The sequence below is a fragment of the Miscanthus floridulus genome, chromosome 9 (assembly GCF_019320115.1).
Source record: "Miscanthus floridulus cultivar M001 chromosome 9, ASM1932011v1, whole genome shotgun sequence".
Lineage (NCBI taxonomy): Eukaryota > Viridiplantae > Streptophyta > Magnoliopsida > Poales > Poaceae > Miscanthus > Miscanthus floridulus.
Genome location: NC_089588.1, coordinates 61,236,760 through 61,246,756, shown reverse-complemented (window position 1 = coordinate 61,246,756; position 9,997 = coordinate 61,236,760). Strand labels below are relative to the sequence as shown.

At 39.1% G+C, this 9,997-nt stretch overlaps 1 non-coding gene across 1 annotated transcript; it reads right to left on the bottom strand.

Annotated features, from left to right (window-relative positions):
• Nucleotides 1-3,013: 3,013 nt before the first annotated feature.
• On the bottom strand, nt 3,014-3,122 carry LOC136484523 (small nucleolar RNA R71). Its single transcript, XR_010766045.1, has one exon. It is a non-coding gene; the product is annotated as a small nucleolar RNA R71 (small nucleolar RNA).
• Between the last annotated feature and the right edge of the window lie 6,875 nt (nt 3,123-9,997).

Here is a 9,997-nt window from a genome sequence, read left to right as displayed (position 1 = left end):
ATTGCTTCTACCTTCAAAACTGTTGTAATTATCATCCTCTTAATCTTTGTCTGTCTCCTATAGAAGAAGCTCTAATCTTGTGTACTGATTGTAAGTGTGATGGATAGACTTGATTTAGCTACAATTATAATGGTTACAGCTCCATTAACTGCTACTCTAGTTTGAGTTATATATATCTATGTGGTGCTACTCTAAATTTGTTTGAGGTCATACCATGAAAATTGTTAATGGTTGTTAAAGTTGCACTTTGGTATGAGTTGTGGACTTTACTGATGGATCTTTGTTGGATTATTTTCCTCTTCAGTGATCTCATTACTGACTAAGCACATAGACAAAATGGAGGAGGCCCTCAACAAGAGGAACGCGCTGGCCAGCCTCACGGATGATGCCATTGTTGAGATCCTCCATCGCCTCCCCGCCCGCTCCTTGTTCTGCTGCAAATGTGTCTATCACTCCTGGAACTGCCTCATCTCAGACTAAAACAACCATAAGGTGCTTCCCTAGACTCTGGCTGGGTTCTTCTATGACATCGACCAAGGTCATCGATGCTACACCATAGTCATCGGTGAACACCCCTCCTTGTCCTTCTGGCCCTTCACCTTGGCCAATGTAGCTGTCTCAGATATCTGCAATGGCCTCATCCTATGCTAATGCTGAGGGGCTGATGGATCACACTGCTATGTCATCTATAATCTAGCAACCACAGAGTTCAAGGAACTACTGCCTAGCATCCATTCTATTGATGAGGCTCGATTGGGGTTTGATCCGACAGCCTCCTGGCACTTCCATGTGATTGAATATATAGAAAAGGAGCAGGATGATGAGTGCAAGGGCATGGACATCTACTCATCTAAAATGGTAGCATGGATCTATAAGGAATCTAAATAGGGACCAAATACTTGTGTGACAATTGAGAGATTAGAAGAAATGAGATCATCAGAAACTGTGTATCTTAACGGTTGGCTACACATTATGGGGTACTCAGGGGTTTACCCTTAGATACTTGCTGTGGATATAGAGGGAGAGTCATGGAGGAAAATTTTCGTTGCCCGTGTGGTTCTTCACCCTCCATCCATCAAGCTCAGGGTTACTTGTGTGTATCTACTATTCATGGTCACTGTTGATGGTAGTTAACAACCATTATAAACCGCTAATATAACATGCATAAGGGCATAAATATAATCACCAACGAAGGTCTAGGGGTTTAAACTAACAAACTCTATGAGCTCCAGCCTATATATACCAACCCCTACCCCCTCCCTTAGGTAGATAAGTCATTTGAGAAGACAAAAACCCTTATCATCCTTAGAGCTCCACCATATTCTTGGGCATAACTAGTTAGGCCTGGTTTGGTATAATCTTTGTACCCCCTCTCTTTTATATCTCCATTACTTTTATATGCTTGCTACAATTGTTATGACAATATTAATATTCATCTCATTTATGTTCTTCATTATAATGTTCATCATCTGCTTTGATTATATGCTTAGTATAGTTGGATTATCATCATGTTCATGTATAAGTTCGTATAGCACTCACTCTAAGGATCCATGGGTGGGTGGTCAACATTGTGTAAGCGTGATGCTTATACGTTGTTTATCTACGGATACACCCTATATTCCGAGTCATGTGGTAGATCGCAGACGTGACACTCCCATTAAGTCCTTTGTAGTCCACTCCCCGAATGTAGGTGCACGCAGGATGTGGTTATGAAGGGAGACAAGCTCTGTTCTTAGTCTTCCTTAGTAATATCCCTTAAGTGTAGATATGACGATGATCTTAGCAATGATTACTAGGTATAATTGCACTAATCAATGTATGCTTTGACTTATAATTAAGAATGACTTAGGAATTATTCCTCTAATATTCTACCAGACCATGCTAATGCCATAGAAAGGAGTACTCTGAGTGATTTATCATTATCATTGATCAATACTTATCATATATATATATATATATATCTTATCCTATGACTTACCCTTGTTATGAGTAGAATACTGGTTATGGTTTACTTCTCCATCAATAGTATAAGTTATCAATACATGTCCATGCTAGACCTTCCATGTGGTAAAAATATAAATAACGATAACTGGAATACTCTCGGATGAAGTGCTACAATGGTATATTATCTGTGAGCTTGCAAATCCTTTTCATTCATATATTTATATATTCTTTCAAGTCACATAAAAAAATAAAAAACTACTTAATATTATTCTAGTAGTGATGCTATGTAGTACCAACAACCATCTCTAGCATCATCACTAGGGATGACAACCTAGTAAAGTAATGTTAGGACATATAGGTTTATAATAGGTGGATACTAAAACAAGTGACAAGTTAATAAATACCAACAAGCATTTCTGTCGCCGTTGCCGGGGAAGGTAGCTAGGCAAAGGAAGTATTGATAAACTTATACTTATTAATGTGATCAAAATAACCATTGACCTCTGCTCAAACAGGCTTACCCTTGTTTTGTCTACTTTTATATCTTTTGCAGGGTAATGTATGATTGGTTTTCACATTCTGACAAACTACATTGACGATCCAGAAGCATTTATCAGGAGGACTAGAGCTAAACTCAAGAAAATCCCAACTTTAGAATGGGAAGACAACCAGATAAGGCAAAGCTTAACACCAGAATTCGAAGCCATGGCTAATAAGACTCTTCGTTAATTCTCTACTCCCACTATAGACAACATCCGTACTAGACCAGCAGTTAGTGTTAGAGACAATGGATTCGACCTCAAGCCAGCCCTCATCAACATGGTGCAAGCAAGCTAGTTTTGTGAAAAGGCACATGAAGATGCGAGTGCACATCTCCAACACTTCCTAGAGATCTATAGCACTTTCACCATCAAAGGAGTAACCCAAGATGCCATATTACATTGCCTCTTCCCATTCTCACTCTTGGGGAAGGCAAAGCAATGGTTCTACGCCAACAAAGATAGAAATACTACATGGGATAACTGCTCCACTACTTTTCTAGCAAAGTTCTTTCCCACATGCAAGACGAATGCTCTACGTGGGAGAATCCCAAGCTTTCAGCAACAACATGATGAATCTGTCCCTAAGGCATGGGAACGCTTTCAAGATTACATATCAGAATGTCTCCATCATGGGATGGAGAATTGGCTACTCAAGCAGACTTTCTACCATGGGTTGACCAATAGTACATGTGAGACTGTGGATGCTGCTGCTAGAGGTGCATTCCTATCACTCACAATTTTAGCTGCAACAACTCTTGTGGAGAAGATGGCCTCCAACCAAGGTTGGAATGAAGAACATCTTGAGACCCGCAAGAGAGGTGGAGGTATGCATCAACTCAAGGAGGTAGACATGTTGTCTGCCAAGATGGACCTACTGATGAAGAAGCTTGAAGATCGAGCCAATGAGAAGCTAGAAGTCATGCACATTCATGATTCCCGCATGACATGTGAAGAGTGTGGAAATACAGGGCATTAAGAGAGCAACTGCCCTAAGACCCATGAGGATGTGAACTTTGTCAACAACTATTACTCTCATACTCAACAGAATCAAGGATGAAATCAGCAACAGAGACCAAACTACCAAGGTAACTATGAAGGTAATAATTTTAATAATTTCAATCAACCACCCTTGAGAGAATTAATTGCTGGCCAATCTAAACTTATGGAGGGATTATCTAGAAAGGTAGCTACCAATGATAAAATTCTAGAGAACATAAATAATAGAATGGATAGCTTTGCTTCTTCCATTAAGAACCAGCATAGATTTAACAAAATGATAGAATCATAAATAGCTAAGCTAGCTGCTGCTGTTCCTCCGTCCAATAAAGGTAAGATTTTGAGACAACTAGAAGATCTAGAAACTACAAATCTTATTGATATTCACAATGCAACATACTACTGTACACAACCATCAACGGGAAGTTGGATAGACTATATCTTGCCAGAAAAGAAGAGCGATCCAGAAAGACCTGTCATGCCCATCGCCATTGGACCACACATTTTCCTAGAAGATATCTGTGACTTCGAAACAAGTGTCAACATCATGCCTAAGGTGATTTATGATCAAATTAATAGAGATACTTTATTGTACACAAATATGCCTTTGTAGTTTATAGTTCAGTCACTATGCTACCCCAAGCGAGTTCTTGAAGATGCCATTGTTCGAGTGGGACAATCATATGTTCCTGTAGACTTTGTGATTTTGAAAATAGGTAGAGATGTAAGGGCACCCATTATTTTGGGCCGACCTTTCCTAAGCACCACAAAAGCCATAATCTACACGGACTATGCCAAGATTTGCTTCACGATCAAGGATAGAAAGAAGTTTTCTTTCAAGAATCATATCTTGCAATCTCTCGGACATCCACAGACGCCATACCTGCTCAAAGAGACAATAGTGACCAAGAAGAAGAACAATAGGAGAAGGAGGAAGAACAAGGCTAGATAGCCATAAGAAGAATCAGTTAACATGATTAACACACTCCGATCAGAGTACAACCAGCTCCTCGCTTCACCATTCCTTGCTAAGAAGGATGATCCAGGCGTACCAATGATCGAGTGTACCATTAGACAAAAAATCTTCCACAAGACTTTCTATGACATTAGATCAGGTGTTAACATAATGTTCAAGATAACGTATGAATATTTATTTGGTAACGATCCTTTGTTCCCTACATATATGCAATTGTAGATGGTGGACCAATTAATCCGATTTCCAGAGGGAATAGCAAAAGATGCCATGGTAAGAATATATTATCACTATGCCCCTACCAACTTCATGGTTCTAGACATGGGAGAAGAAGAAAAAAATACACACATCATCCTTGGAAGACCATTCCTTAACACTACCAACACGATCATCTACGTCAGATCTGGGTCCACTTCCAATTCCCTGGAGAAAAGGTACGCTGTTATTTTAATAGTTATACCACTTATGAGCAGCCAAAGAAGTCCTGCTCTAGGAGGAGACGTCGATCATCCCGAAACCAAAAGAATCAGTCCCCAAAGAAAAGTTGGGAGGAAGATGAGGAACCTGAAGAAGTTGTACCCACTCTGCCAAAGTCAAGTCCACAGACCAAGCAGGTATGGAAAGAAAAGGTGGCAACATCTAAATCACTGTCACAAGATGTGCAGCCATCCGGGTCTCCATCGCTGTGACCAGATGATGCACCTGAAGAGTGAAGGACTTTTCTCCAGTAAAGTCCTGTTCGAAGGACTTAAAATTCCTAACCCTCGCCGAGAGGTAACATCGGTAGTTATCCATATTTACCTCCTAGCATTGCATGAATTACTTTTCACTTCAGCATATTTACTTTTCTGCATTAGCATTGCATTTAGAAAAGTAAGATAAAAAGTTTTATGACTATATTACATCATTGCATCATAAATCCTAAAGCCCCATGTGAATAAATCTATGGTATAAATACCCATGGAAATATTCACTGTGGTGGCATAAAAATTTAAAAATACCATACATACATATTTCTTGCAGGCATATAAAAATGGAAAATCCAAAAAGATATTAGAAAGACATCCTATTAAAAATATGCCAAAACAAAAATATTTCTAAACCGCAAGAACAACTAATCTCTGGACGGCTGACCGCTAACCCTTTATCCTAATCCATTCCACGAGTTTTGGTATTCTTGTTGATATTTTGCAGGATGATGCACCAAGATCAAGAGCAAATTCACCCGATTGTCTTCATCTCATTCTATCTCAAGATGAGAGGGACATCTGCTGGCAAATCTGCTCTGAAAAGGATCACTCAACTTCAACATTCGACCGCGTTAGCATCTAGCTTGGGGGAAAGGCATCCCCATTGTATCTAGCTAAGTATTTCTTTCCCTTTTGTTCTATTATTTCTAAGTCATAAAAAGATGCAAAACAAACTAAAAGCAAAATAAAAAAAATATTATGATCTTTATCTTTTATATATAATAGTAAGGTGTGATCTTAAAAATGAAAACAAAATAAAAAGAGTGTGTCTAGTTTTCTATTTTTTAAGAGCTAAATAAATGGACTCTGAGGATAATCTCTTACAATGGAAATGATGAATAGTTGCTCTGTCATAATTCCTTTCAAGTACCTAGTTTTTTGTAACACCCTAAAATTTGCCTCTTTTAAAAATAGGTTTAAACTGATTTAATTCTGTATTTTTGTGCTCATGAAATATAGGAAAAATAATATTTTCATTAATTTAAAATTCATCATAAGGTAGCAATATGTTTGAGCATACATGCCTTTGCATTTGATTTATTTGGTTGAGTGGTTTTGAATAAAAATTTAAAATAGTTTAAATTGCTTTTGGAGATGAGTTTGAAAATGGCTTTGAAGTAAAAGAAAAACAAATTAGGGAATAAAAGCATTTAAAAAGTTGTAAAAATTTATTTTTAAAAATTACCAAAATTTTTCAGTTTACTTTGAATTGAAAGTATATTTTAAATAAAATTTAAATTTGGTTTTGAATCAAGGTTCAAATGAATTCAAAACCCATTTGAAAAAGTATTAGGAAAATTAAATTTGGAAAAATGGAGCAAGCCTTGCCTTCTGGCCCACGGTTTTCTATCACCGGCCCACCTTCTCCCCTCCCTTTCTCCCTTCTCCACCGCAGGCCCAATCCGCGTGGCCATTTTTATTTTTCCTGCATGGCCTGGCTTCCCCGCGTTGGCCCATCTCCCGCGCCCTGCTCCTCCCGCATGGCCCAGCTTCGCCCTAGCCTAGGTCTGTGCTGCGCCACACCCTTCTCTCCTCCCTCTCGCTGACAGCGCTGGCCCACTCGTCAGCCGGTCTTCTTCTATCTAGAGCCATCCCCAAGCTAGACTCTGTCGCTGCCAATGGAGGCCATGTCCGTACCGCTCCTAACTACTCCCCTACCGTGCGTGCTACGCCGCTCCACCCATTACAAGCCGCCCGCACCACGCCACCCTCGCCTAACCCGATTGCAAGCCGCTGCATTGCCCGAGCACCCGCAGCCGCACGCCACAACCTAGTGCCGCCGAGTCGTCATCGCCCACCGAGCGAAGCGCTGTCGTCATCCGCTCCGTGCCATCATCCTTGGCCTTGGTGAGTCCGTCGTCACCCCCTCCTTCTTCCCATGTCTTCGGTTTGCTCCGCCGTGGACCACAGGCCCCTCTCCATGCGCTCTGGCGAGGTCAAGCTCACTCCGCCATGGCGCCGCCACCTGAAGCAGCACATTGGTGACCCCCATCTCCCTCTCTCCACTCTCGGCCATCCATCTGGAGATCAAGAGCTAAGATTAGAACGTACCCTTTCACTGGCGCTTTTGCAAAAATCCCCTTACAATTAATTGAATCTTAACCTGCGGTCCAAAGCGTAATCATGGATTACGTCTTCTTCTTTGGAAAGCGTAGTTCTTTGGAAAGATTTACTTTACTTTAGTTTTATAATTCAAGTCTAAATTTGACTTAATTCAATTTATAATATTTATAAAATATCTTATATATATGAATTTATATAGTTAAAATAAATGAAACATATGGTTTTCTTTTCCACGTATAAAGTAAATCTTTCGGTAGTTGTATTTTTTCAACCATAGCTCCGATTAGAGTGCTTCTAGCGACTATGTGTTTGTAGCGATGTGTAGAATCATGTTTCAAACTCTTTTACTTATTTTTCTATGATTGGTGTATTGTTCTAATTTAGTTCTATTTTTTGCAGCGTGTATGATTGTATGGATGCTTGTGTGGTGCTTTATGATTACGTCCAGTCGGTGAGATATACGTGGTGATCAAGAAGAAGAAGAAGAAGAACGTTGAAGATTAAAGCTGACCAAAGGATCGGTGTTTTAAGGTAAGTATAGCATGGGATCTTCCTTGTTGTCCTATACACCTTTAATCATTTAATTCATACTGCATGTGTCTACTTTGACTACCACTAAGGATTTCCTAGTACTTTATACCTTGTACCTTGATACCTTTGGGGTATTGCATTAGGTAGTATGATGCTAGTGCTCAACTGGAACCATGATCTTGTAACTTGACTAATGGTATATGCAATAAACACTAAAAGATGTTTTTTAGCAACATGGAACAAGGGGGCTAGAGCAATGGGCTATTTCTATGGTGCTCTAGATTTCTCTCCCTAAGGACTTATCTGTAAGTGATCATCCAGGACTTATAGTATAGCTATGAGGGCTACATGGCTCTGGCTTTAGCTCAGTATGAGGACCTTTTCTAGCTTGTTAGAGGTTACCTTTATGGCATAAGAATGGCTTGATGAATCGAGTATAGGACAACCTCTACTCTTATGTGTATAGGCTACGTGTCATTGTGCCATTCGTCAGGGGGGTTCCTATATCTATTTGTCGAGTGAATCTAATGGCCCAAACTTGTTAGACGAACCTTTGAAAGGCTTCATAGTGAACCCTGCTGACCTTCCTTAGAAGTGGGTCAAGAGATTAGCTACCTCAGGCGAAAGGGTAAATCACGACTTATAGTGAAAGTGTACAACCTCTGCAGAGTGTAAAACTGGTATATCAGCCGTGCTCACGGTCACGAGCGGCCTTGGAACCCTTACATAATAGATTATGAACATTCATGATACTGATGATAAAGATGCTCACTAATGATTACTATTTATGCTATTCATTATTCATGTTTACCTGATCATGTGTTTATATGGGCTTGTGATAAACTTGTTGCTACTCAATTGCTAAAATCATGACTCATTAAAAGCTAATCGTAGTTAAACCAGTGTTAGCCTTTTGAGCCTCATGAACCCCATATTATATTTGTTGAGTACGACATGTACTTACACTTGCTTTACTTTTCAAATATTTGGATGAAAATCCCAGATGGGTACCAGATTACTAGAGTTTGGAGGAATTAGGTTTGTGATCAACCAGTCAGTTGTCCTTGTGGAATTGGAGTCTTCACCCAAAGATCGGAGTTGTCTTTCCGCTGTTTGCTATCTAAGGTTATATTCTTTATATTAAGTACGTTATATATTGAGCATTGTCTATTGATATTACCCTTATTTGTAGCTATATGTGAGATTTGATTTGACTTCCTAGGCTCACATATGGTGTGTATCTGGTTTTGTTCTTAAAACCGGGTGCTACATTTTTAACCTTTAATTCTCCTGAGTTTTGGATACGACTGTTTTGATTAAAGAATTTACTCTGAACTTGAAACTCGTTGGTAGCATATGCTTGATCTAAGTCTAGGTAATTGACGGATATGATATGAGAAGGTCTGAGCTGTTGTTTATCTTGTTCCAAGTGATACTAAAGTTCTAGAGATTTATCTTTTGAAAAATATGAAAATCCTACATGATGAGCTCCTGTATGACAAAGCTTCAATTCCTACTAAAGCCATACATGATATTTAGATTAGGAAAACTTTAACATATATGCTGCTTGTTTTGCATTGAGTTTAGTCAAGCTTTGTTGACCCTTATAAGAGGTTTGTCATACTCTTAAAATCAGGAGCATGTACACACCATCCAAATATGCACTACCCCTACACTAGGGTAGGCGCAACATGTTATTCCATCTAGATTCACCCAAAAATGTTTTAATCCTATGCTGGGAGAAAACACCAAAAATATTCTTGATAGGATATCCACCAAATAAATGCTCCAAGTTCTTGTTGCTATCTCTCAAAAGTTTTGTTGCATAAAATAAGCATGGGGCTATGCAAAATTTATTCATAAAAAAGAAAGAAAAAAAAGAGATGAGAAAAAAATGGATAAGTGTCCGAGATATCTAAAACAATGGGTACTCTGATGCCCGCCTGAAAAAAAGATGAATAAGATAGCCCATGTTTTCCTGCAAAGTTGTTTCCAATTTTAAAAGATAGATATGTTTTCAAGGAGCATAGTAGAATTAGGTTAGCCACCATATATATCCAACACGTACATCCACACAAATGCACATTTTGATTTGATTGTATGACTCAACTCTCTTTGGATCCGAGGTTTGACTTTACAATATATGTATTGCAAGTATGCTATTTTATGCTTTCTCCTTTCCTATGAGCTCCACATAA